Raw genomic sequence first — 24,237 nt, 5'->3', positions numbered from 1 at the left:
CATAAAAAGTCCCTCCCCAGCTTTTTTGTAGCTCTCTTCAGATACTGGAAGGCTACAATAAGGTCTCCTTGGAGCCTTCTCCTCTTCAGACTGAATAACCCCAACTCTCTCAGTCTGTCTTCACAGGAGAGGTGCTCCAGCCCTGTGATCACCCTCGTGGCCCTTCTCTGGACACATTCCAGCACATCCATGTCCTCCTGTAATAGGGGCTCCAGAACTGGATGCAGCACTCCAGTTGGGGTCTCAGGAAAGCAGAGCAGAAGGGGAGCATCACTTCCCTCAACCTGCTGGCCACATTTCTCTTGATGCAGCCAAGGATCTGGTCAGCTTTCTGAGCTGCAAGTGTACACTGATGGCTCGTGTTGAACTTCTCATCCACCAACATGACAATTTATGGTGTGGAACCATTATGGTGGAAATGATGGGAAGGATCCATAGTTGCAGAGATGGTTCTCCAGGTGTAGCCTGGAGCAATTGTTACATGGCCCCTTGATGTTTTACCTCCAAACAGGTCAATTGTGCCAGGGTTAGGGTGTTGTTAATCTAAGCTGTGTTACTACATCAGAAGGAGTAGAAAACAAAAGGAAAATAATACCCTATTTTCTCTTGGGCATGGTAGACTTTTCCTCAACCCTGGCAACATTGTGATTTCTGTCAAAGAAGAAGAGCTGCTTTTGTGTTGGGTAGAGAAACCCTGAAGATGAACACGTGGGGTGCATGAGAAAAGCAAAACCTTGCTAGTTCTGCACAAAAGAAAAACAGTACTTGGTCTATTTGAAACAATAAGGGGTTTGGTCCCAACTTGAGATTTTGTCTGAAAAATTTCAGAGAGAGGAGTTTTTTCTCTCCCCCTCTCCTAGCCCACACTGAAAAAAAAAACCCACAAAAAAACCCACCAAAAACCAAACCAAAAAGATGTGTGCACGTGAAGCATTGTCACTGGGAATGTACCAACCTTCCATTAACATTGCTCTCCATAGGATGGTGGTTGGCAGGAGTGCTCATTTTAAAATCCAAAGGCTCATGTCTAGTGCTCCAGCCCTTATTCCCCTGAGTTTTTTCAAGCCACTTGAGCTACTTGTCTGGAGCCTGCTTGCTTTGATCTCCTTCTGCATCGAACGTGTCTGGAGAGAGCTCTGCAAAGGGAAAGCATGAATTGAATCCTACGCCCATCTCGAATCCTGCCCATTGCAAAGCCATACCAGGGAATTGAGGAAATGTTCCAGGTTTAAGCTTCCTACCCTCAGCCAGAAATTAAAACTCCTTCATTAATCCAATCTTAAATCTCAACTAGCTGCTGCTTAAAGTGGTAATAAATATTTCATACTGATTGTGTTGCGTTCCTTGCTGTGTTTATTAAATGGAGTTTCTCATAATTCCAGTTATCCATTTTAATAGGTCAGGACTTGGCTGTGATTTAAACAGACCACTGAGGAAACAGCCGTGGTTAAACATTGTAACAATATGGATTATTAATTTAATTGGCCAGCTATTACTTGTTTTGACTCTGTGCTAACACATTTAGCTCAGTCTCTTGTGGCCTATAAACCACAAAGGTCATGACTTCAACATTCAGAAGAATGGGAAAAAGAGAATCAGGGCTGAGATTATGAGGAAAAATAGAGAAACAGTGTGGGGAAGACAGAGTGGGGAAGGCTAAGGGCTTGCTGGAGGCAGTGCAGGGCAAAAGGGGATTTATTTAGTAGCTCAGCAATTGAACATCCTCTAAACCACCATCCAAACTAGCAGTTTCTTTCAGTCCACATCCCTCTGAGGTGATTTCAGACAGCAATTTTTACCTGTAGGTATAATGACGGTATCCTCACATGTTCAATAACATCTTTACCTTATTTCTGATTTTTTCAAATCTAATTTGAAATATACCATGAGGAGAGCTCATGTGAGTAATCAGCAATAATATTCATAAGTGTGTTTAAAAAGCCAGCCAGGCACCTCTACTCTGTGTGGTTTTACTGCACCTTTATTGAAAACCACCTCATGATGCTAGTTAGATACAGTGGGGTGAAAAACACATTCCAAAGGGCATGCTAGAAAAAAAGGATAGTAAGGAAAAACTGTGAGGTTTATCTCCCGTGCACAACAAAGGTAGCACAATTGATACCACAGACTGTTCCACTTCAAAGGGGACAAATCTTTCTATTGATTTTTTTATGCAGAACTCTCATTGACTCTTAGGAGGAATTCTGTGCATTGAGCAGCAGTGGGATATGACCCTGTATTTTTCTTGGCAACAATGTGCACAAATGTGGCAGTGGGCAATGTTTCCACATTTACGGCTGTGCCAAGCATGTTCAGCATTCAACTTACCCAGGTGCAGAGATCCAACCATGAAGGTAACTGTGTAAGTACAAAAGGTAGACAGATATTTCAGGCAGGCAAGCAAGCAGGTCCGAGTCTCCACTTCATCTGTTTCTCATCTATTGTGTGCCTTGGAATCTGTAGCTGATCCTGTAACAAACTGCACAGGCCAGTAAGTGGAAAGAACAGAGCCCAAAACCTTTGCCTGCAAGTGCAGGCTCCAAACCATGCTGCTAACATGGGAAATGTAGCATGCAGGAATATAGCATACATAATCAGTAGTAACAGCTGCCCAGACAAGTTGGTGGGATTCCAATGCTGTGAGACTTCTTCCATCCTCTCTCTCTTATCCTCCCTTACAAAGCTCGACCCAGTTTTCCAAGATGCAGAGACACTGGGAAGAAAGACACAGGGAAGTAAAAGGCAAAGTTTTTCTCCAGGATTGAAAGCTTATTCATGGTGTAGAAGAGAGCCAGGTGGGGAAAATTTCTCTGTAGCCCTCCCTTCTGGCTCTCCCCATGCTCTTCCTTTTCTGCCTCTCTCCCCCTCTCCCTGACCTAACTTTGGCCCTGCTGCCAGCCTTTCCTCCCTGTGCCATCTCTGCCAGTTCTCACACCCCTGTCATGCAGACACAGCAGCCCTGGCAGCCCAGCTCCCCCACCAGCAGTGCCTGGCCTTGCATGAGGTCCTGCTTTCCAGCCCAGATTCCCTTGTTCAGGAACCTTCTTCCTGGCCCTGACATGTCTTGGTAGGCTTCAAACCCACTTATTATCATTCTGTCCCCGACCATGCACCTCAATCCTCAGCTCCCCTCCAATGGTCTTTATCCAATCTCTGAGCACCTTCTACTCCCTCTCTACTCAAGATCCAGTTTCCAAATCCTCACTTGGCCCAGCTGGCAGCACCAGCATCAACATCTGAAATGCTGATCATCAGCTGAGGATGTGTCCTTTTCTGTGTGTGTGACCAAAGTGTAGGGCCACACTATACTCCACCTCTTGCAGAAATCCTGTAAAAGCATCTGAGAACTCCCCACCCTGTGTCATCAGGCTGTGCACCCCCAACTCCCCTGTCTAGCTCCATCACTCCTCTCAGCTCTGTGTGGCAGGCAAGAAATCCTTGTCCCTGGTACACAACTCCTCACCCACAGAGCCATCCTTAAGCTGCTGCAGGTGCCTCATGCTGGGGCCTGGATCTCTAAGTGTGACTGACAAACAGGGCTTTCTTTTGTAGTGCCTAGCACCAGCAGCCCCTAAGGACGAGATACCCTTCCCTTCTTCTCCCCCACCCCCAGCCCTTGCACACAATACAGTATTTGTCATGGATTTGTTTTCCAGTACATGAAGAGCACAAAAAAGCATGCTCTTTTATGATAAGGTAAGCAGAGTGACCCTGGAACATTCCACATCTGAACTCAGAACGGCATCTGCCTCACAGCTGTCCTTGTAGCAAGCATTTCAAAAACACAGACGGCAAAAAAACCCCAGCAGCAATATCTCATCCGATGGAGCTGCTTACAGCACAGCCCTCACTGTCTTCCAAACATCCGTGTTTGAGAGGTGACCTACAGCTGTGAAATTTGGATGCAGATTCCAACACCACCCCTTAATTTCAAGGATGTTCCAACATGAGTTTTACACAAAGGTTTCGCAGAGGCACAGGCCAGTTGCAGAATCTGTGGCTGGAGTTAGGTTCAGATTCTGAACACCCTGACTCAGAGAGATTTCCAAGAGCTTTGGCTTGGTTGCAGTATTCATGTTCCTTATTACTTGAGTGCATTGACATATCCTCTAGGAATCGTGGACAGGGAGCCCACAGTGAAAGACTCTGCACAAACAAATAACAATAAAGAATTTATAGTTTAGAGTCAAGAGATAACTACAGAGGATCATGGAAATGCAGGGAAAGAGTGAGACTGTCAACAGGATGGACAGTGGCCTCAGTGCAATTGAGTTTTCAGCGGTCATCCTGTCAAAAGAGGTTTTTGAAGGAGAACAAACTCAGCAGCTTTGCAGCATGCATGCAGAGCTCTGTGAGAACTGTGGGTATCTGGCATGAAAGCACAGCTATGGACACAGACATCTTGGATCAACTGGAACAACAGTTTTTTGAGAAAATTAACAACAGGAAATGGGTGGAGAGGGAAGAAACCTTGAAGGGTGCTGAGGGCAGAGGCAAGCTGTTCCTACTTGCTACAACAGATAAGGAGAGGTTGTGGAGAAAGACAGAAAGAATGTTGATGTGATGGAAAATGAGCACCATTCAGAATAAGAGACAGAGAGAGTAAGACCAGAGAAAGGGATTTTGCAATCAGAGAAGAAGAACTTCAACAAGCAAATTAGTTGGGAGAAGACAATCTCAGAGAAGTTACGCAGAAAGCATCAACAAAGACGACTTGGATGCAGGGTATTAAAAAAGAGCAGTCCAGCACAGGTCCAATTTGTGTTTTCACACATTTTCAGTACAAAAACCACCTGTGCTCAATCAGTTTCATGAATGTTCACATGACTGTGACATTTAAAAGAACACTCAGTGTAAGCAGCCAGCACAGGGACCCAGCCCGAGGATGGCTGAGGGTGAGCAGTTGGTATTGCACTCTCCAGGCTTTTCATGTCCCATGATGGACCAGGGAAACATGAAGAGGAAATGCTTCCTTTTGTGTTTTTTCAGGAGAAGGAATGAACCTATTGTCTAGTCCTCTGGGCAGTAATTCCCCTTCTCTGAGCCCAGTACAACTGGTGGGAATCAGACCCCGGGATCTTGTTGACATTCTGCATATTCTGTGGTTTCTCTTTTGTCAGGCCTGCTTTTGTGAGGCAAGAGGGGAAAGGAAGTAAATACTCAGATATTCTCTCCGAAGTTATTTATGGGAGTATTCACTGGTTTTGCTCTCTGTGTACAAACTTGCATGCATGGTCTTGGTCAGGCTGGGTCATTGGTTGCTGCCTGAGAATTTAGTGAAGTGAGAAAACTCTTTTGTTTCCCATGATAACTTCCACTTTGAAAGTGGAATTCAACAACACTGGCTCTATTTTTTTTTTTTAAGAAAACAATTGTTTGTTTGAAAACAGGACACTAGCAAAATATTTTACAACATAAGGATATCTAAAAATGCATTTTCCAAACAGAACAGGACTTGACCACATATTTCTTGGCAGATAGAGGAGTACATGTTAATTTCACCTTAAAGAAAAGACCTAATTACTTGAAACTTGCTGGCAGTGTATATCCTGAGTAACACCAGGGACTTGTACATCTACTCATACTATAAAATTATTTAAAACTAAGGTTAAAAAAAAGATCCAAGCCTGTAGAACACATTCTGAAACGGAGAAGAGAGCTGATCTACAGTGCTCTGTACTACAGGTACTACAAAGCTACAGGTTTGTTTTGAAAACAAGCAGCAAAAATTCATCATTACTTTGTTTTCATTCGTACCTGTCTCTGATTTGCCCCACTAAACACTTCTAAAACTGTTCTGACCTCCTTCCACATAATAAACATCTTTGTAGCACCCACACATACACAATCTGCAGTTTTGTAAGACAATACATGTAAGACAATATAATATTAAATAATCTTGCCTAAACAATTCAAATGGAGCTGAATTGTCTTGCTAAAACAAAAATTTGTGTTTGTAACTTCCAGCAATTAGCCTTCATCATATGCATAAAGGATTTGCTGCAGAGATCTTTCATTTACCTTTTCTTCTACCAGCTCCAAGAGGTAAATCTGGGCTCCCTAGAACAAAAAAGGTTTAAAAATTTCAAATATTTTTCCCATTCTGAATCTCTTAAGCTATGTTCTTAATAGTCAACTACCTTTGCAACTCCTAGGAAATCCTTTTTTGAGTCCCCAGCTTGCCTCACAATTTCAGGATGTGTGGATTCTGTTACTCCTTAATATTCATATCCATAGAAAAGAGTGACAGGTTTGGGGAAAGACCCAGAGAATTATTCCAGACTCCTCAACTCAGATTTCATTTCTTTCCTTGATAGTCAGCACCTGACTGTAATTCATTTTGAAAAGTTTAAACAGAGCCTTCTATTTTTTGCTGACTTTGGAGCAAGGGCATTTGTCTGTCCCTCATTAATCTTTATGTCACTTGCAAGATGGTCTAAAGAAACATCATACCTTTTCCTTTTGGAATAGATTCCCTAAATAGAGGTCCAGTGCTGCAACCTTTGTTCCCATTAAGTTTTTGTAATGACCTTACTCCACTCAGAACAAAGATTATTAAACTGGGCCAGATACTGGTTAGATGAAGGGAAGACAAAAAGTGGCACTAAAGCAGGAGGCTTCTCCTTTGACTCCCCAGTAGGAGTTTAAGGCATCAGTTTTCAGTGGGATTGACTTAACAGAAATGAGTTTAATGATGAGTGTTTTCGAAAATCTCACCTGAACATTTGCTGCTGTTGGATGGCATCACCAGTCGAGTGCTTCTCAGCAGTTTGAAAGGTTATTGATACCCTTAGGTGTCCTGTAGTTACCAACTGTGTGCTTGGTAACCATTTTCCTACTTGTTATTGCAAGAGGATAGGAATGCACCCCATCTGAGGACTAACTTCTAGCCAAGAACTTGTCAATATATTCCAAAAACATCTCAATTTCTGGTGGTTTTGTCTCTTTTTTCTCCTTCCTGGGGCTCACATAAGACTTTCTCCATCGTCTTGACCTCTTAGAATTAAAGGCAACTAGATATAAAGGAGAAGCATGCACCTTCTTAGCAGAAATGTCTCCCAAACAAAACAGAGGTAGTCCTTATGCAGGACTTCTCCTTGCTATACTCCACATTTGGTAATCCAAGAAGGAAACTAGGAGCAGAGAATCCCAAAATTAAGGCTTCAGGATTTCATAAGAGGACTAAAGAAGTAAGAATGACATGATTAAAAATACTGGAAAAAAAATGTACAGGGAAATGGCTATGGATACGTCTGAGGGAATCTATGAAATATTCCAGTACTGGAGAAAGGCAACATTATTCTTAAATCTCAAAAAATGACAAAACATATAAAAGACAGGACTGGGTGCATGCTTACTCCCAAGTGTCTTTTTATGAAGTTCTTCCAGAAGGGGCTCCACTGTAATAAGAGTTGGGTTTGCTACTCCATCTTACAAGTCTGTCTAACCTCATAAGTTCATTCTTCCTTTCACACCATCACTGAGCTTGCTTATTTCTTGGTAACCACACTCCCCCACTGGCACAGGAACATGAGTCAGCAAGATACACATAGAAATGTTCTCTGAGTGTGAAGTGGTGTGGTGCCAGAATGTAACCCAGGAGGTCACTGCAATGTGCTCCTCTTAAAGAAAAAAATGCTCCTGGGTTAAGGACGCTGCAAAGTGAAGGACCTGGCTACTAATAGGGTTTACTTTTCCAGTGTATCAGCTAAAGTGGGCATTATTTTCTCAGCTGGAAGTCATGATAAGTCAGCTTATTCAAACAGTAGTGGGAGAAATGGAGGTGAGAGGAAAAAAGAGTTTTTACTAAAGGCTTCTGAGTTTTGTAACGGAAACGCTAGGGGATTTTTGGCAATCTAATGTTGCCCCTATTTTCACAGAGGCCTTTAATCCAGCTTTCTGGGTGTCCAGCTGCAGGAATGGGCAGGCAAGTCTGAGTTTATGGAATGGGCAGGTATTACCAGGGAATCAATGTCAGGTCTTCTAGGAAACAGAACATCAGTCAGAAGCACTGACCTCCACTGCTCCATGCCACATCCTTCTGCAATGATGCTGAATGGTGAAGCCTCACGTAATCGTATTGCTGCTTGTAAAGTGCAGGATTGAACATGCTACATCAGCACTCATTACTTTTATTACTGAGGGGGAAAAAAGTCTCCAAGGAAAGAACTGAATGGAATTCTGAGTGCTGTGTTACTCTGGTTAACTTCTGGGAATCTAATTATTTGAGAAGAGGTGCACTTAGCAAATCATTATACACGGGTGTGAAAAACCGCTAAAGAGTTCCCCTCTTCTCTCCTCATATACCTTACCCTTGGAAAAAGAAGGCAAGTAAGGGTATATTTAACATTCACAGCCTTTTATACTACTAAGTGAAATCAGAACAAAATATGGTAATTAATCCATTGTGCATTCAAGAATTCAGGTTTGAGCAGCAGATGGGAAAAGTTGTGGATCATAACCCCATGCAATATTTGACAGAATATCAGTCAAATATAGTTCACACATCTTCATGTTTCTGTCAGTCCCTCTTATCTAAAGTTAATTTAAAGTGACAAGAACTACATTAGCACTTTTCAAAGGCTAATGCAAACTTTAGAATATTCGCCTCAAATCAATGCCCATTCAGTCTCCTCAATGGTCAAACTGGCAAGTTCCTCAAGGTGATTTTACTTTGCTTTTATGCTAAATTTGTCATCTGTTGCTGGGGCTTGCATGTTAGCTTTTAAATAAATTGCCTCAAAGTGCAGTAGAGAAGGTGGAACCTGTTTCTTTTGCACATCACTCTCATCTGCACCCACATGCAAAGGCTGTCTCAGAACCAGAATTAAGGAAACTCTGGCAACTCAAGTTGTGCAAAGTAATATAATTTGGATTTTAGCCTGTGGGTTATTTTTTAACAATTATTTGCACAAGAGAAGTACTTCCATGCCCTGCGTGTGAGTGGGTCCCCTACCTTCATTTCACCACTGAATAAAGGAGAGGCCAAATGAGAACCAGACCACAGAGTCTGGTTCTGTGGTCCCGGCGCTTGTAACACACTGATGCTTTCCTGAAAAGAGGAACATTTGATAGGAACAGTGATTCCTCTCCTTATTTCATTGAAAAGAGCCTTTGTGAGCACACACGTGCATATCTGTGAATTTATGCTCATGGTTTTTTTGTACCTGATTTGGGTGTGGGACCACAGCAAAGTCCAAATCCCCTGATCTAATGCTTTTGCTGTGCTGTTTGCTCGTGCTTCTGCTCCTTGTGTTCACATTACCAAATAAGTGATCACACCCTGCAGAGCTTCACAGAGCTCATCTCTAGGGAAGGAGAAAGCATTTCTTGGCATTCGGGCTACACACAATCCCAATATCCTCCCCCTTCCCCTCCCACCCCTCTTACAAATGATTTAAGGCAGTCTGTGAATGAGAAACATAAGGTAAACACTATTTAGTCTTTATTGCCTTCTGTCCCTGAAGTGTAACTTGGCCTTGCCTCTGGAGAGATGCCCAGCTCAGACCTTCTAGACACACAGTCAGGGGCTGGGATGAACGTGTGTATGTCTCTTCTGGAGAGGGTACAAAAGGAGAAGGATCACACCAATCCAAGGATTCCAGCTTCTGGAGTTTGCTGAGGCTGTGACATTCATGGTTTGTAAGGAGGTGCAAAGCCCACCAGCAGTGGGTGGAGTGGGAAGGGGGATGATAACATCCAGTCCCTTCTTATTCTCCTCCTTTCTTTTCCATAAAGCAATCACTTCCCTGACAATCCAGACTCCACCCCACCTCAAATCCCTGGTGAAGGTTGTGCTCCAAAAGGGGCGACGAGGCAGAACAGCAGACCAGCCCTGGCTATTCATCATGTGGAAGGGACTTAGATATTACAAGAGAGATGAATGCATCATATCTAAACTTGTGCCTGGCTTGTTTGTGGGACTGGGAGAAAATGCTGCAGGAAAACTGGCTAACAAAAGGGTCCCGAAAGAAGAAATGTTCAATTAGACCAGACACACTTTTCCTCATATTGAAACCAGTGTTAACTTTGCCAAGTCATAGCAAGACACTTCAGTTCTGGGGTAGGTTGTGGGCAATAACTTGCTCAGTTTCTCAACTAGCAGGACTCAGTTTACTCATTCCAGGATATAAAAATCTCTGCTAAAAACCCACAGCCACCTGCAGCTTCCTAAAGGGCTGAGCTGGATCTTCTCAGTGCCTCAGGCTGTAATGACAAGGAAGATGCTTCAATGTAGTGATTTTTTTGTGTGCAGCAATTTAGCCACTAGAATAAAGCAAATATTTTCTTCTACTTCTTGACAAAAAGTCCTGACTGGGAAAAAGGTTCTTTTCTTTCAGAGCCCTGACCTATGTCTATTTTTAAGTTTTCACAGAGACACTGAGTGTCAGCTGTCACCACCTGATGCAACCAGGGAAACTTTTGGATTTTGTATGTCCAGTCACACGCACTGAAGTGACATATACACAGCTCTTTCCAGCCTGGGCATTATGTTTATGCAAATGTAAAAAAAATTTGTAAAAAAAGACCTCCAAAACCTACCGAGATACAAAACATCCTCCTGGCATCAGACATGTCCTCCAGTCTTCTGCTTGTCCTCTCCCTGGATGTCCTCACTGACCATGAACCCAAAGCAGGCTCTGCTAGACAAGAGGAAGCAACAAAAAAACAGTGTCAGGCCACACATGTTCTTCATAGTCCACTCTCCTGCAGCACCAAGGGGCAGAGGAGCTCCAAGGCACAGGGACCTGGAGCTCCTCTTGCCCTTGGTGGGGTTTCCAGAAGAAACACAGACATTGAAACCAGGCTTTTTCTTAGTTTTTACCTAGATGTGCTCTGGCAGAGGTTCTGTGCCCCTCTGGGCTGGCCACGGGCTATCTGCCACTCACAGGCTTTGGAAAAACTGCCATGTGCTGCAGCTGCTCCTGGAGAAACTGGGAGGATGGCCAGAAATAAAAGCAATCTCCTGCAGGAATCCAGGAGCCAGACCACACCTGGGACCCTAGGAAAGCCCAGAAAAAACCCCTGATTGTCCTGCAGTTCCCTCTTCATTGGCTGGCCAGGGGTGCTCTTTGCTGCACCAGCGTCCTGTGCTGCTCTTGGCTGTGCCCCATTTTGGGTTAGACAGGGCACATTTGCAAAGGACTGGCTTGTTATTTGATACTGGAGCCCACATGGAGCTTCTTTTCTGCCTCCTTCTTCTGCACCCAGTTTTTGTACCTCAGATCTCTGTGATACCAGCTGATGAACCTCAGGCAAACACTGGAAATCCCAGACTCTGTGAGTTATACATCTGTTCTCTTTCCCACCTCTCCCCTGCAGGCGATCATTTAGTGAGGGATGCGTTAGAAATGAGAGCACACCCCAGTTTGGGGGTTAAATGCTGATTTTCTTTCAATCAGGAACTTGTGCTACTTTATTATGCTATTCTTGACATCAGAACTATAGCAATCTGTAAAGCAAGAGAAAAAGTATCCTTTTTTTCCACTCTGTAGCTTGACAGAATTATGTATTTTCCACGAGACACTGCCTCCTTTTGAGGAGTGCCTTGAAAGCAGCCATACAAAATGCAATGGAAAACTCTGCTTGCATTTTTCTCCAGTCATCTCTTTCCTAAGATACACTGATGAAAAATCAGTGGAAATCGATGTGTTTTCCCTGCCCTACATTTTCTATGCCATTTCTCAAACTTTTATAGCCTGCTAAGAGAACCACAGGAGGAAAGGATGCCATCCTGGGAACACCAGTATTGCCAGCAGGGCTGGCAGCAGAGCCCTAGAACCATCCGAGCAGGTCACCCCTTCCATCAGGTCACCCCCTGGAGTGAGATCCACAAACTCTTCCAGCCTCTGGGGCTGCCCAGGAACAGAGTTGGCACGTTCCCTCCTCTCGAGCAGACCAGGGCAGCAATTAATTGTGTAGTAATGCAAGGATGCAATTAGAGCCCAGCCAAACACAACTCACCCCTTCTCTGGGCCTCCAGATTTGGAACACTTTCTCTCAGCAGTTCATCCAGACACGCCGGTGAGAGCTGACCAGGGATGAGTGTCTGACACCCTTGTCAGCACTGCTGTGCTGCCACCCGCTCGCTCGGCGGGTGAGAGGGGTTGGGTGCTGATGCTCCGAGCAGGCTCTTGGATATCTTCCCACTCTGTTTTGCCAATGCACTCGTTTGGGTTTTTCCTGACAGCATTTCACCCTAACAATCCTGATTCCTCTTCCAGGTGGCCTTTTAGATGGTGTAACTCCCTGAGTTTATCCTTCAACCTGCTACATTTCAATTATGTCACTTACAAGGAATGCAGACTGCTTGCATATAATTTGCTTGCTTGTACTCTCCTTGCTGTTCCCTGTGCTGTCTCCTAATTTTTGTCCTTAAGAAGTGAACTATCCGGACCAGAGCAATCCTCCATGGTTGTTTGGAACTGAGCTGAGGACATAAAATCTTAAGATTCTGGGTCCATCATCTTCCCTTCCCCCTACCTCACCACAAATGGACTCTATTACTAATCAAAACTCACAGCCAACATCTCTTTGGTTTTAGAGAGGAAGAGATTTTCAGCCTCAGGCAAAAGACATCCAGTCTGATCATGAGAGATGCTGAAAGCTACGGGGGTTGCTGGCTCACAGTATCACTGAGGATACAGTCCTTGGGGAATAACTTCCCTGCTCATCTAAGTTTTCTTTCATCCAAAATTCAGGCCCGCCCTGTCCCAGTTAGCTGAACAAAATCTTAAAAAGCAAAGAACAGTTTTGGGTGCCTCTGCTGGGGTTTTCTTGGATGCTGAGCACCACGGAGGCAACCAGAGATGACTTAGCAACTAATGTTTTGAAAAAGAAATCTCTTTACACCTCCCAAGCTGAGCACCCCGAGGTGCACAAATCTTGAAAATTTTCAGGAAACACTTGAGAACAAAAAATAATGTGAACATTTGGAAGCTTTCATTAGATATGGAATTTGGTTCCACCTTCTCCACTACAAAAACTTCTGTTTAGGTGTCTTGCAGCATTTAACAATACTGAAGAAAGACACGAAACATATAGAAAGGAAAGGTGTTCTATGGCTACTGTGTGAGGTAGAGGTTTGCTACCCTGCCCACTGCTTCCCTTTAAAGCTCATGGAAGAAGCACTCTCAGCACATTGACTCCATGTGTTTGTGTACTATTTACACCTATATTCATACTCTCTTAATTATTCTGTATCACATGCAGTTTTGAAAACCTTTCTTTTAGTAACAAAGCTTTCCAGCTCACTTTTGTCTTTCTTTTAAAAATAAACAACTCAAAAGGAGGCGAGATCAGAGGATTAAGTAAATTAATTAGAAAGATACTTAAAAGGCTTTCAAAGTCTCCTACTTGCAACACTAATGTGTAGATTTCTTAAAAATGTAATTCTGAGTTCACAACCCAAATTAGCACCACCATATCTGCTACAGGAGATCTGGCTCAAGCCAGAAATTCGGACCCAGCTCCAAAACAGGGACAAACCACATTTGGTTTCATTCCCTTTTTGCCTTCCTCTGCACTCTCCTCTGAGAAGCTGGTTGTAGAGTTTCTCTTTTCAGCTTCGACGAGGCATGGATGCTTTGGGTTATTCAGAGGGAGGAAAGGTGTGCATCTTTATGCACCAGGTGTAGCAAAGAGGGGGAAACGTGCTGCTTGGCTGTCGGGAGCAGTGTGGAGAGCTGGGTCTCCAAAGCAGCTGGCAGGGGCCCGCACGTTGCTCCGCAGGTACAGAGGGATGGGGAGATGGTGAGGGAGTGCTTGAGTTTGTAAGGAACAGAAAACACAGACAGGCACAACTGAGGCCAAGCTTTGAAAGGACAAACCGTCGAGGCTACAGATGGATGTCTTAGCCAGGAGGCATGGAAAAGTATGAAAGTGAGAAGTAATTAGGAGGATTTGTCATGAGGAGCATTAGGAAAGAGAACAACTTTGACAGCCTAACCTGTGGCATGTAGGCAACTTGTGGTGTGTTGTCACCGAATGCCATGATGCAAGAGGCACTATTTTACAAAAGACCTAATGTTTCCCATTTCACCACCTCATTTAAGTTGCTGGGGAACACAGCAGCTCTAAGCTCTGCCAAAATGTACCCCCTCTCCAGCTTCTCACCATGAGGAGGAGAGACTCTGAGCACAGGGCAGGTGTGAAGTGCTGCACTCAGCTTGGCACTGTCACCGGAGGTACGTGTTGCAGGTTGATGTTGGATGCAGATAAATATTTTTTTCCACTCCACAAACAGATTGAACTGGGTTCCCCTCACCAGCAGCAATCCAGATTTGCTCCACTTTTGCCTGCAGAGCAACTCTGACCACCGTTCGTTCTGGTCCTTGGCAGGAGACTGGTGAGGCATTTACTTTACCTAATTTTAGGGATCTTGCCCATGTATCCCTGTTGCTTGTAGAAAGCACTTCAGATCACTAACCCGCTTAGTTTTGCTGAATATGAACCTAAAGTTGTGTGGGACAAACCTGGACTTGGATGGTGAAGCCCAGTGTCCCTTTGTGTTCTTTAACAGAGTGAGGCAGGCTCCTTGCATCTCCTCTGAAGGATCTTCCCTTTACTCACCTGAAATCTGGCTGTGTGAAAACACTCCTTCCCCCACTCCTGAAAAGTCAATGCAAAAAAGAGTCAATTTTCCAAGCTGATGCCTTAATGAACCCCTGTTTTGGATGACAGAAACATCTGAGACCATAGGAGGTACTCCGAAAGTCCTCTGAAAAAGGAGCCTCAAGTGGAGAGATCAATTAAAAAAAAAAAAAACAGTAGCATTCAGAAATTAAATTATCTCAAATTTGTGAGGAGGGCTTAGTCTGGATTTAAAAAAAAAAAAAAGCAGTTCCCCAAAATATTGTTGAAAAGGTATAAAATAAGATTAATGGCGAAGTAAGTGCATGTGTGTGGGGTGTGTGTGTACAAGCATGCTAGAGAATTCTTTTATCTCATTGAAAGACATTTGATACTTATTAAAAGATTATTGCTTTAAGGCATATTTTGATTTTCTGCCTAAGACTGTGTGGAGAGTCTTGCTACTGAGATAATAACAAAGAAACCTTAAACATGAAAAAAATACCCACATGAAAGATAATATGTTCCCTATTAGTACTGGTATCATTTTCCGTGGGATTACTTCCCTCCAAATATAACAGAAGTTTAAAAGTAAAAGCCCATTTCCAGTGAAAAGAGACACTACATGGTAGTTTTGAACTTCTTTTTCTTTTTCTTTTTTTTTTTTTTTTTTGTATTCAAAACTCTTGGCTTGTGATACTTCATTAGGCAGTTATCAAGTGACTATTTACTTCAAAAATTTATTTACAGTTTCAAGATCTATGCTATGGAGAATACAGCCAACCATGCTGCACATACCAAGACACAGAGAGTTTGACAAATCTATTAGGCATGTCCCAACAATGCTTTTAAAACTTGAGAAAGCTACACTTCTTTCTGCTCCAAGATGAAAGCATTTTGGGGAGCTGAAGAGCAATCATGTGCAATTTTAGAATGATTGAAACCTTTTAGAAACTTCTATATGCATTTGATGTAGTTATATATATATATATTTGATGTGTTTGGTTTGTTTTGGTTTTTTTACTTTTGTATTTCTGGTCTCAGTTTCCAGCACCTTGTTTTCTGTCTCCAGACTCTGAAGAAAGCTGGAGAGTCAAGTGTAACGTGGATAGGAGAAAATTTCAGTCAATAGGATGGCACAGCTGTAGATATAAACTCCTCTTAGCCGCAAAGCTGTTAGTTTAGAGGAGTAATTTAATTTTTATTGAAGATAATTAAAGTCCATTTGACTTGAGCTAGGTGCAGGAGATGATAACCTTCTTCAGGGGAAAGGAAAACAATTATGGTACATAAAACTAAATAAGCAGCATGGAAGCAAAAGACAATCCCAAACTTACCCTTCATAGTGTACAACATACTGAAGATTAAATACCACATTAATAACCTCCTGAGCAGGGAGACATTTTAAATACATGCCTGATTAGTGAAAAGGCACATACAATTCATTTCCCTGTGAGGATGTGCAAATATATTACTTACTCAGAAGCATTTATGCATTAAGATTTAGACAAATATTTTCTGTGTTATGACCTACACTTATTTCAACAACATTTATCACTGGAGTAACTGTGCTGCCTGTGTGAACACATATATAGTCATTTGTATGAACACCGATGAGCAAGATATGTGGAATAAATTGAGAATTAAAAAAAAGTAAAATAAAGCAAAATAAAGCTGTGATTTCTTTCTCTCTCTCTCTTTTTTTTTTTTTTTCTTCTCCTCACAGAAAAGAAAGGTTAAGGGATCAGTGAGTGAGGAAAGAAGTTCTCTGGCATTAGAGGAAGACTGCAGATCAAGACAATATTATTTTAATAGCAAAATAAAACCACTTTTACATTCAGTACTTCCTTTGTTTCATCCAGGACACTAGGCATTAGAAAAGGGACACAGCCCTAGGAATGTAGCAACCCAAACCCCATTAAACATGCATGGGGAAGATTTCCAGCCTGCTGTGCAGGGAGTTACATGCCCAGGCTCTGTTAACAACAGTAATTGTGCATATAATTTCCTGTGTGTTGCTCTGAAAATTCACCCTACAGACTTTAGCTCCATGTCAAGTAACTCAGCAGCCATTTATTATATTCTGAGGGTGGAAACCAGAACTTTGAAACTGCAGGATGGAAGCGGTCGCCTCTGCTCCTCTCCCTTTCCCACACTTTTCCCGCTCCCAACCAAAGGGAAGCTCTGAGGACCAGGTCCTCAGATGAAGGGGTGAGGGGTGTGAATCTCCAAAGGATGCAGGGTCTGAAGTGTGCTGTTGGCTCCCTGTACCTAGTTGGGTCATTCTGGTCCGTGTTGAGGTCAGCAGATGTCTGCTTGCAGACAAACCTCTCTAGACCTTGGTTTTACCTCTGGGTATCTTGGAGAGGCCTGGAGGGAGTAGTCCAAGCATGGGTGGCTCATGGAGGAAAGGTGCAGGTGCAGTGGGGTACAGGACTCATCCCCACAGGGGCTATAAAAGAGGAGAACTGGCAGCTCCCACATGGTGGAAACAAATATGCTTCCCTCAAGTGACAGACTCAAGGGTCTTCAGTAGTGGGTTTGAATCAGACTAATAAAGCCACAAGTGGCTGACCCCAGAGAACAGGCTGGTGCTCAGGTCCTCCCAAGGGCTGTGGATAAGGGGAATCGTTAAGAAAAATTACCACAAAGACAAAAAGTGCAACTGGAGCTCTAAGAAAAGGAAAAAATGGAATATGAAGCCCATCAGAAAGTGGCCCAGTAGTAGGTACAACCATCAGGTGTGCCAAGAACCCACACCTGCTCTGGAAATCTGAGTTTGTGGGATCAGACCACAGAATAATCAAATTAAATACTTTCTGTTCTGGAAAAGCAGAAAAATTCCAAGCTGCCTTCCCTGGCAGACATGTAATTAAAATTTTGGCTCCTTCTGCTCACAAAAGAGTGAAAGCAGAAAGCAAAATGGAGACTAGATCTGAGGACACTACAGAATCAGGGCATGCCACAAAGGTAATTTGCTGCAGGAGACCACCACTAGAAGATCTCACAGTGAATTATGTTAAGTAAGAGCACGCTCCACCCCTATCTAGTCTTCTGTACTTGGTACTAATCAAGAAAAGTACACAAATTATTCATCCACATAAATGTATACACACTCAAACATCCAAGCCATCATGAAAACTCAAGAATCCCATTCTCTCCATCGAGCTCCCCACCAAACCAACCCCTTGGCCACTCTCTTAGCACTGAAGGGAAAGGATGGGGGGAAGAGCAGAACAAAACCAAGATGGTCTTGGCACACTGTGCCCACAAGGTTAGGCTGTGATCCACTGATGAATAAGGTTCTCCAGGGAACAATCCCACATCAGTAGGTGGAACTGCTAATCTAATAGGTTTCTTCCATATCTAAATTCTATAATGGTGTAACTTGCAGCAGGGAGCATGTGATCACTCTTTGAATAAGCAGTGGGAGGGGAAAGGATATGTTTAATGGCCAGAATTAGTTTCCTTACATTGGTTTCCCGAGCCATTGTGCAGGATGTGTGCAGCCTAAGAGTGCTGGGAGACTTCTTTTTCTTTTCTTTTTTTTTTTTTTTTTTTTTTTTTTGATTTTGAAATGGGTACACATCAAATACACCCATCCCCCAGCCACAAGAAAATTCTCGCCACATGCTTCTGTCCTCCAGACTTACACAGCATTTTATTGTATGAAGCACATCAAAAGGGTTTGGTTCTCTTGTAAAAGTTTTACAGGGAAATCATTGAAGAGCAGTGTAACTTTTTTTTTTTTTTTTTTTTTTTTTTTTTTTAAATAAATTCAAAACTTGAACCAATATTCTGGATTCCCACACTTTGGTGTGGACTCCTCAGAGTGAGCTGTGCTTTTCTGTACAGCAGAGCAGAAATACAGACCCTGTATAATTAGCATTGCAGTCATGGCCTGTGGGATCTAGTGATTTGGACATATTTTATTTAACCAGCTTAGTAAAAGGTAATATTCAGCAGCTGTGATCTATAGCAGAATTACAATTTTCAGGGTCAAGGAGGGATTTTGATATTAGGAGGTTGGGCAGAATTGCTGTAAAATCTCATGAGCTGTCGTTAAAAATAAATGAGAAAATAGGTTATCCAAGAGTCATTGTAAGGGAAAAATCAATAGGCAGTGTCTATTCACTTGGGCTATCAAAATCCTTGAAATTTGAACAAAAGTTTCACGTTTAGTGTGCTGTAGGTTTTGAAATGTAAGTGGTGAATGCTCTGTGGGTACAAATTCATTGTGCTGTGCATTCAAACAAGGAGAAACCCTTCTGAAGTTCTGGAGTTCTCTATTAAGAAGATAGTCTAGTTCTTTCGTCACTAAGTCAGACATGTAAAACAGTTGCCAGCAAAACTTCAGAAGCAATTTTAGCTCACTGATGACAAACTCTCTCTTGGAAATACATCACATTTCTTTATCTCACCTTGCTCCTCTGGGCTTCCTTCCTTCCTCTGGCTCCTGGCAGATGCAGAAAGGGGCAGTAAGCCTGGTGCCCGGGAAGCTTTCTGCCAGCACACCCGCCAGCCACGGAACTGCAAAAGATTGAGGCTGGAAATGAGCATTATTGATAATTTGGAGCAGTCCTCATAATTGATATGGAAAGGGAGTATCATCCTTGTTCAGAAACAATTAACTTCCCCCTCCAACACAGCAGTTCAGAGAAGCCTCAGCCTTTTAAATATGAATGAGTTTTACTTCAAAATATGCAACAATTAGCTGCTACAATATACACATAGAGTATAATGTTTTTTTCCTTTTTTTGTATTCTCATAGCTATCAAATTTAAGTGTATTGTATACACAGATATGCAGCCACAAAAGGACTCCAGTCAGTTACAAGTGAGGAGGGAAAAATGAGAGGTTCATACTGCCATTGGGTTGTATTATTTTATTTGAGCCACAGCCCGATGCAACCCAAAAGCCAGTTAATTCTTGCTTCAAGACAGACAATTGAGACTTTACAGAACACACACTAATTAGCAGGAAAAACTCATTGCAAACGGACATCTGAAAATCAAACCTTTCCCCAAAGCTCAACAACACCGAGGAACTCAACAGACTCTTCTGCAGAAGCTCAATGAAGATTTGTATGTTGTTAATTTGATTGCAGAGGGTGCATGTTAAATAGAAAAGAACAGAGTTTGTCACTGTCATCTGAATCCATTCAGTCAGTGCAACAAAGGTATATTTAACTAAAATATGAAACAGACTTGCTAACACCGCATTATTTTCCCAGGCTTACAAAGTTAAAAAAAAAATTAAACTGAATATAAATGACTTTGAGCATTTTTTATGACACCCACAGCCTAAGTGATCCAGATAATGTAATCTAACCATCATTAGAAACCATGAAATTACAATTCCTCTGGGATGGATATTTATCTCTCTGTTACATACAGAAAGGCGATTAATTAGTAGCTCTTTCAGTGTTTAACATTACTGTGTACTGAGCCTGATTAAAATCTAACTTTAGAACAGCTATCATAGCTAACACGTAATCTGGGGAAAGTTTAGCTGGGACACGAAGCAGCACCTTAAAAAGAAAACTTAAAAAAATGTACTCTTAGAAGTAGGTAGCTTCAAAGCCAAAACCCAGGCTTCCTTCTAATTTCTATTGCACACAGAAATCGTGACAATTACTGAGATTTCAAAACCCTTGAAAACAAATAAACCCACGTCAAAAGACTGAGTTTTTGAGGAATGTGTCCATAGTGCAGTCATGAAGCAAATTACACAGCAATGTCTTGAATGGCCTATTCTGAAATGTAAATGGGAGCATTTTCTGGGGCATGTGTGTGTGTGTGTACCCTGTACAGACAGCACCGTGCGCACACGCTGTGTGGGCTAAATTCATATTTCTGGTGTAATTTCACTGGCTTGTCTGGAATGCACCAAAGATGTGTCAATGTGTGGCTGTGCAGTTTCCTCCAGGATCTCACGAGGGACAAGAGGACATGGATAATTTCACTTTGGGAGGAATTAACAGAGGCAGCTTCAGTAGGTTTGATTTCTAGAGCATTCCTACTTTGAATGAAAATATTGGAGGAATTCTATGCAAGGGCAGCTGAAATTCCAGAAAGAACCCAAATCACTAGTTGTTATTTTGAAACTAACTCCCTGTTTTGGCATCACTGTACCTTGGTATGCACACTAATAGTTTGGGGCCAGTTGAGAAGAAGGAAGAAACTTTAAAAGCAAATGTGAACAGCTCAGCAAAAGGATCATGGTAACCCTGGTTTTATTTAATTTTTTTAACTGGTCAGCTGAGGCCACAAATCAGTACTGGACATAGATCACATTTTATCAAGGATACAATGAAAGAAATTAGTAATACTTTTGAAATGAAGAGTAAAGAAAAACCAGTACCATCCCCATATCCCTCCAGTTCAGATCCCAAATAACTGAGCCAGAGATTCTAATCTTCTCCATTGTGTTGAGGATTGTGTAGATGCTGCTCTCTTCTGGCTGCCTACACAAATTTTAATATGCAAAATATTAATAAAAAGAAAAATAAAGGGCTGAGAAAATCAAACATGGCTGCAGCATGCCAAGGGGAATGGAGGCACCTCTGAGGTCTCACTGTGGAGAGGTGGTCCATGCCCAGGCCACTTTGTTGTACTGCCCCAACACCACACTGACCAGGAGCTCCTCCAAAATTCCCCTTCTGTCTTCCTGTGTGCCTCACTGAGGACAGACCAGATTTGCAGGCAAGGGAAAGGCAAAGTTTTATTTTTCAAGGTGGGGACAACCAGTACAATCTACTGCAGGCACTGCCAGATCCTCTGTGGTGGGCAAGGGGCATGGCTGTCAGTGCTGTCAGGGTTGTGCATTTAGCCATGTTGTGCTTCATGACAACTTGAGAAGCAGTAGCTCAGTTTCATATTCTTAGAAAAACAAGGACAACTGAAACCCAGTGAAAAGCTAGGGAAAAAAAAAACCAAACTAAAAAACAACAGCCAAAAAATTTTCAAATTCTCTTGTCCTGCACCAGGACAAGGTGAGCCTACCCAGCACAATCAAGCTACTCAGCCAAATATAATGCTGGTCACACAGCCCCTGCTTCAGAGAGAGCAGAGGAAGGGCAAGATTCCTGTAAATAGGTTGGAAGTAAGAAATAATAAATTGCCATGCCACCTCACTGCTCCACTGTGGGATGTCACAGGGTAGGACATTACTGGGGTCTGACGTGACCCCAGGACATCGGACTTCATTCCACCCTCCAGCTCCACCATGGTGCCACACCACATATGTGTCCCTGTCACCAACCTCTGATTGCTTTCTCAGCAGATATCCTCAGGCAGCTCTAATGGACCTTCCTGTGCTTCAGAAGAGGTGCCACACTCACCTGCTGCATGGACAGAGGGTGGGATTCCCCAGTGACCATCCATCTCATCTGCCCATCTGCTAACATCATGTTGTTGTTGCCCAAAAGGCTGCTTGGAGGAGAGGTGGGACCTGTGGGCAGCACAACTTCAGACTGTCCATAGGCACCCAACACACCAGACTGAGCTTCAGGGTGGCTCAGGCACTGCATGGAAGCCAAAATATCTCATCCTAGAGACAAAGAAATACAACTCTCACAGACTGCAACCCATGCCATTTTGCTGTTCCTCCTTCTTTTGAGAAGGTTTCTTCTCAAAAATTAAAATTCACCTCTAACCCGAGGGATATCATCTGGCTACTCTGAATGTCCCTGAAGCCCCACAGATCACCCAGTGACACACAAGGCTTGGGCTGAAGCCTTATGGAGGTGAAAAGTATTTTTCCATCTGCTCTTGTCAGAGGAGGACACGAGCTCTGCTGCCATGCATTCGTGTGGCAGTGGTTTGTTTCTGCTGCTGGAAGGAAGCAACAGTCCTCCTGGCATCTCTGGGACTCTGTTACAATTCATTAAATAGCACGCTAAGAAGTTACAAGAATAACATTTCAACAGAGTTTCCAGAGGGAGTCTCAGAAACTACAGGAAAAGCCGACAAGTTTCAATTCATTTATCAAAGCACTTCAAGACAGATGAAACAGCAGAGATGCTTAGTGAGGAATGTGTCTCTTTCTGGGTGTCCAGAGCACTTCAGTAAATAAAAAGCTCTTTAAAAATAAGTCAATACAATGGAATCCCTTTTGCCTTTTGCCAGAGCTTGTATTATGTACACCCAAATGACCCTCCTACCTATAATACTGCAGCATATACATACACATCAAATGGGTGGTTTTCACTTACATAATACATTTAATCCAAGGATTACAGAGCACACAATATATTAAACATTACAACACCTCATGAGGTAGGTTAGCATTAATGAGGTCGCAGTGGGTAAACTGAGGCACGGGCTGGCTTTGTGACTTGCCTGTGGTCCCACAGTCAATCAGAGGAAAAGTCATTAAGATGCTCTTCAGACAAACAGCAGACACACATATGAACATCCTGGTAAGGGCAAACCAGACTAATCTACATTTTCAAAAACTATGTTAGCTGCCCATTTGGAGACAGGCCCTGATTTTCTGAGGGCAGTAAAACAAATGGCAAATAGGAGAAAGTAAAAAGAACAGAAAGCAAATACTAACTGTTGAAATTTATTTTTTTTTTTTTTCTTGTATGCCAAATTGTGTACACAAAACAAAGAGGCATCAAAAACTGAAAGACATTTTAGATGCTGGTCTCCAATAATTTGATTTTCTGAGTAAAGATTTTTCTAGACCTGCAATAGGGGTTTTGTTAGCGTTTTGTTCAATAATGTCAGTTTATATTTAGCTTTCATATAGCGGATAGAGAAAAAAAAATTTCATTGGTTAAGGCCTTTGAGCCAAGCATCTAGGATAAAAATTTTCAAAAGCACACAACAGTGGCTTTTGAAAACAGAATTAGGCTAGTTGCTGAGACAAGCTTTGAAAGGTACCCCCTACCTCCACTGCAAGCTGATGTCCTTGGTTATGGTACCATTTTTCATTTTAGTCTCCCCATCTCATGGCCTTCCCTAGTACTGCTCAGTCAAATTGCATTTAAAATTAGGAAAGCAAGCAGGAGACTGGAAGGTGAGGGATGTTGTGGTCATGACCTCCCTGGCATGTCTGCCACCCCAGAGTGGTGTAGCTGGACACAGGGATGCTCCCTGGGTGGCTCCCACTTCCCAGCCAGCCTTTGTTCTCTTTGTGGGAGCACTGGCTAATAGAGGTGTACACCCTCTGCCTGATGGTTAGGTAAGGCTATAATTACCTCAGTAATAAAGGTCTGATTCTTCTCTGCTCTCTACCTCCTTGGCCTGGTCAGGAATACTTGTCTAAAGTGGGTGCAAAATGCTACCAGATCAGAAAGATGACATTTTACATCAATGGAAATGACCAGGTGTAAAGAACAAAGGCCTACATAACAATGTTCTCAACTCTGTTGTCCTTTAATTAAGTAGTTCCTCAGGCAATGACGCTAATGAGGCCTTGTTTCCTCAGGGTTGGATTCTCTAGTATCTAAATGGGATATGAGCTTTTCCTGGGGAAAGAGGCATTTATAATTTCTCCCTCCCAGGTGGTGTCCAATTTGGGTGAATGTCACGCTGCAGCCTTTCTCTTGGTGGGGACGCCAGTGGGACTTCTCTTGGCTGCTCATTTTCCTGAAACCTACAGAAATTTCTGAGAGCTCCTCTCCTATTAAATTTGGCTGAAATTGTTCAAAGGGCT

The 24,237-nt window shown here is 42.8% G+C and overlaps 1 long non-coding RNA gene across 1 annotated transcript; it reads right to left on the bottom strand.

Annotated features, from left to right (window-relative positions):
* Positions 1-201: 201 nt before the first annotated feature.
* Positions 202-10,844, bottom strand: LOC139798564 (uncharacterized). Its single transcript, XR_011726862.1, has 3 exons — positions 10,543-10,844; positions 2,329-2,713; positions 202-1,136 (listed from the first exon to the last, which is right to left on the bottom strand). It is a non-coding gene; the product is annotated as an uncharacterized lncRNA (long non-coding RNA).
* Positions 10,845-24,237: the final 13,393 nt, after the last annotated feature.

The sequence above is a fragment of the Heliangelus exortis genome, chromosome 7, assembly GCF_036169615.1.
Source record: "Heliangelus exortis chromosome 7, bHelExo1.hap1, whole genome shotgun sequence".
Classification (NCBI taxonomy): Eukaryota; Metazoa; Chordata; class Aves; order Apodiformes; family Trochilidae; genus Heliangelus; species Heliangelus exortis.
This window is presented reverse-complemented; position numbering and strand designations above follow the sequence as displayed.